This window comes from Gymnoscopelus braueri (genome assembly GCF_963280865.1).
Source record: "Gymnoscopelus braueri genome assembly, chromosome: 18".
Lineage (NCBI taxonomy): Eukaryota > Metazoa > Chordata > Actinopteri > Myctophiformes > Myctophidae > Gymnoscopelus > Gymnoscopelus braueri.
The window spans coordinates 45,990,520-45,994,872 of NC_137618.1; the positions used below are offsets into that span (position 1 = coordinate 45,990,520).

At 39.1% G+C, this 4,353-nt stretch overlaps 1 long non-coding RNA gene across 1 annotated transcript; it reads right to left on the minus strand.

The window, feature by feature from the left end:
* Positions 1-349: 349 nt before the first annotated feature.
* Positions 350-1,536, minus strand: LOC308073481. The gene is made up of 2 exons (XR_013931993.1): positions 1,286-1,536; positions 350-468 (listed from the first exon to the last, which is right to left on the minus strand). It is a non-coding gene; the product is annotated as an uncharacterized lncRNA (long non-coding RNA).
* Positions 1,537-4,353: the final 2,817 nt, after the last annotated feature.

The following is a 4,353-nucleotide window of genomic DNA, read 5'->3' on the forward strand; positions in this document are numbered from 1 at the left end:
TAATAAAGCAAAACGTTTCATACTCATGTCATGTGTGTGTGACTCCTTATTTCTGAGAGCATAATGTTTCACTGTCATTTCCAGTTATATTCTTTGGACTAAACTTAGAGAAAACATGAAAACATGACGTGCATGGTGCATTACTTTAGAATAGATGACATAATGTTCAAATACTCTTGTCATATAGCCTAAGTCATGTAATTATGTACCATTCTGCCAAATGAAAGACCATCTCCTATCATGAAACAGTTCAAAAGAACCCTTATAGAATTGGGGTTCACATTTTGTCATTATGAATGCTTATACAATGTAGAATGTACCGTGATCAATGAGTAGAGCAAGCAGGGTGTAAATGTAATCGTTTTATTTAGAAAAAGAATATGGTTGTATCTCATAAGGCGAGTCCCAGGGGTCTTCATCAGCAGAACGTTACTCCATTTCCGCAGGCAGGCGAAACAACATTCTGTCCTGTTGAAAAGAACACATTAGATTACACTTGTAGATTAAATAGATATCATCCGACGTGAAGCCTAATTTATACTAATATTGCATGCAAGCCGCAAATAGCAGACCTACAAGCTCACAAAGTGTCGAGTCAGACGCGTTGTGAGCTTGTAGATCTGCTATTTTCGGGACCCGGCGACGTAGCCCTGAAATATGACTGTCATGGGGGAACTTCAACCTGGTGTTTGCACTTTCTACATGTACAATCCGTACATCTACATAAACGTTCGGATTTCAAATATAAAGTGCTTATCCCATGACCACGGATGTTACAATTTGAATCGGGTGGGTCTAAGTACCAGTATCTTCCGTATTGTTTAATAAAAAAGCATTTTAATCCGATCAGTGGCCATTTATTATGCGACCCTTATGCGATCGGTTGGGAGGTTTATGAGAAAATGGCCACCGATCGGATTAAAATGCTTTTATTTAAACAATACGGAAGATACGGGTACTTGCACCCACCCGATTCAAATTGTAACATCCGTGGCCATGGCATAAGCACTTTATATTTGAAATCTGACAAGAGACAAAGCATAAATTTGGCTTGTCACACAAGTGGTTTAGCTTTGCATTTGGCTAGCTATGGAACGACAATGTAAACAACAATGCTCTGCGTGCATGCGTCTATCAGAAGTCAACTACACATCGTATACTAGTAGGCCTACTACCCTAACTTTATTAATCTCTAACATTAAAGCAATCAAGTACAATTACACGTTGGATTATTATGTCAAGTTGGCATAACGTTTACACAATCATTGGCACAATCATTACTTACTCTATAAAGTAATTAATCCAAGCTGTGTCCAGCATGATTTCAGCATACAGCCTGTTGAATTTCTCTGCGGTGGAGCTGCTCTTCTGTGTTTTATGGTTCAAATAAATATCTGTTGTGTTAGTATTCCTCCCACGGAGTGTTTACCGACGCCATTGTACAACTGAGCAGGGAGAAAGAAGGCTGATCCCACTCTTTGGGAGACAACCCTTGGGGTGTGTGTGGGGTTGGTCTCACTGACGGTGCGTTTTAACAGTGGGCGATCAGCGGGCGATCAGGATAGTATTTTCCGGAAGTGCATTATATGTCTATGAGAGCCGGCGACTACTGGCGATAGGGCGAAGTGGGCGGGGGGGCGATGAAAGATGGATTTTCTTTATCTTTTGGACGATGTCGCCGGCGATCGCCCGAGAGTCGCCCGCTGTTAAAACGTACTGTGAGACACCATGTAGTGCGGACATAAGATGAGAACCTACGGAAAACGTCATTTGACGCTATGGGGATCGTCTTATGGATCAAAAATCTAAAAACACAGATACAACACCATAAAAAAAATAAAATAATTCATAAAAATAGGGGTTTTATGCAAAATCGGCGAAATCGGCCTTTAAGGAACTGCTTAATCCAATTAACTTTAATGGTATTATCAAGAGTAGTAAAATCACGAAAATTAAGCCCACCAGTATCATAAGTATTCATAACAACAGTGTCAGTGTGAGTTCTTCACATAATGAGTCCTATTCTACCATATCAAATTGAATAGTCATTTGTTTATTGTACTTATCTGCTTGTTTTGTAATAATAATCTAAATCTACAAAGTAACCACTGTAAGTCAACGTCACATGAAGGTGTCTTTTATTTGAAAACAAGGTACATTTACAGGATACTATGTGTATAAAAAAGGAACCTCATCAGGCTCAAAGAGGAGTAAAATGGTCTCTGCCCATCCATATTATAATGTGATCATTAACAGGTCAGGCAACTGGTGACTTGAGCCATCATCATCATCAGGATTCGGTTATATTTGCATTGAATGAAAGCACTGCATAATAATATAATGGCCTATGCATTTTAGCCATGTGAAAGAATGCGGTTCTATTTGCATATAATCATTTTATGTAGAAAGACTATGTATTTTATTTGAAAACATGTACAGGTTACTATGTACATAAAAAGGGAACAGATAATGTATCTACAGAGCATAACCTCATGTCTGCTTTTACTATGCAGAAGGGTACTATTAAAAATAGTTTCAGACGCTCAGACAACTTTGTCAAGGATTGTCATGTCCTGCCCACTCCTGGTTTATGCTAGCCTGATTATCAGCCTGTTTGGAACCAGGCTAGGTGTATGCATCAGAGTGATGGGTACCCTACCATTTAATATATGGTACTTGTTGCGTATAGTGCCTATAACTCTCTCTACATGGATCCTGAGGTGTGACTTAGGCCCTCATTGGAAACATAAAAGTCCGCAAGGACTTTTATGAACGGACCTGTTAGACAAAGTATTTTAAATGTAACTGTGCTGTTCTACATTTTTTGCCTAATAAAATATTCAATCAATCAATGACAACCAAGCCATGCATCGTCTCTTTGTTACGTCGGGAGACCTGGCTGGCTTCCATTTGGGAATGCGGTGAAAAGTTAGTCCGTTGTCCATTTTAGCCCCTTTATTCTCAACTCGTCGATGGTGAGAAGCCGTGGAACAGTTTTCATACAACAATTCATTCCCATTTTGGCGAAACACTGCTGAAAGAGCACCAACTAGCAGGCTACTATTAGCGAACCTCAGAGTGAAGGGAGATGTTGACCCCACCGACCGGGGGCGGGGCTAGCCGCAGCCGTGGAGTGACACCAGCCTTGCCAGCCCTATTACAAACAAGGAAATAGCTGCATAGGTGAGGCGGGATATTCCATCTGCCTTTGTCTGAATAAATTATCTAAAACTTCACCTGAATGGAATATAAGGTATGGACTAAAGATCAGAGCGACACATACACAGTTACACAAATACACATAGCTGACACAGTGAGAATAGCATGAAGGATTCAGATCAGCTGTTCCATTTACAGCTGTAGGTGAGTTAGATTTAGCACATTCATGTGTAGAGTGGTTGACTAAAGACCCCTGCTGTGAGTTTAAACCTCCTTAGTTCAAATACAGTTAGATAGTACAGAAATGATAGAAGAACAGGTTGGCATTCTAATTTATCCATTACACACTCGCCCTCCCGACGGAGTAGTGTGGCGCTGTCCTATATAACAACTCAACAACACTCACCGCAGACAGACAGACTGACAAGACAGACAGACAAAAGAGAGGGAGAAAAAGAAAAGAAAGAAAGATAAAGACAGATAAAAACAAAAACGGAACAAAAAAAAACAACTAAAAACTTGGTCAGCATGTAGTTTCTTAAAACTAGGCAGGAAGGAAAGGAGTGATGAAAGGATAGAATGTAGGGGTGGGTGGTGGGGGTATTTATCCAACAAACATCCAGGTTGTAGTTGCTAAAGAAGTCTACTTGTCTTCCAGTTTTTTTGATTCAAGTTTTACTCCTTTATTTTAAAATCTCATGTCCATTCCGTCCATCTATCCTGCCTCCTCCCCCCCTCTCACATATTTATATAAAGACATTTAATAAAGAAGAACAGATGGGAACTTTTTTCTTATTTATTCAAATGGTAACAAAAGAAAAAAATACAAATGGTAAAGCAATCACAATTATGTACAGTCCATTATTTATAACAATGCAATGTGTTTCATCAGTGACCTATGAAGTGGTGCATACAAGACAACTGCCCAGATATAAATAAGTAGGCCTATGCCAATTTAAAAGTTGTCATGAAGTAATCTTTTCATTGTAACATCAGTTTCTTGTTTCTTAAGTGTATTTCTTATGTGGGCTTGCTTAAATGTTGTTTAAACCAGTGGTTCATGTCTAGGATTATCAAACCTAACAATGTGATAATCTGGTGTACCAAACCTTTCTCAGTTGATCCTATAAGGTAATGTTTTAATGTAGAATCCATTTCTGCTTGATTTTTGAATTGTGCATATTTAATTAGCTT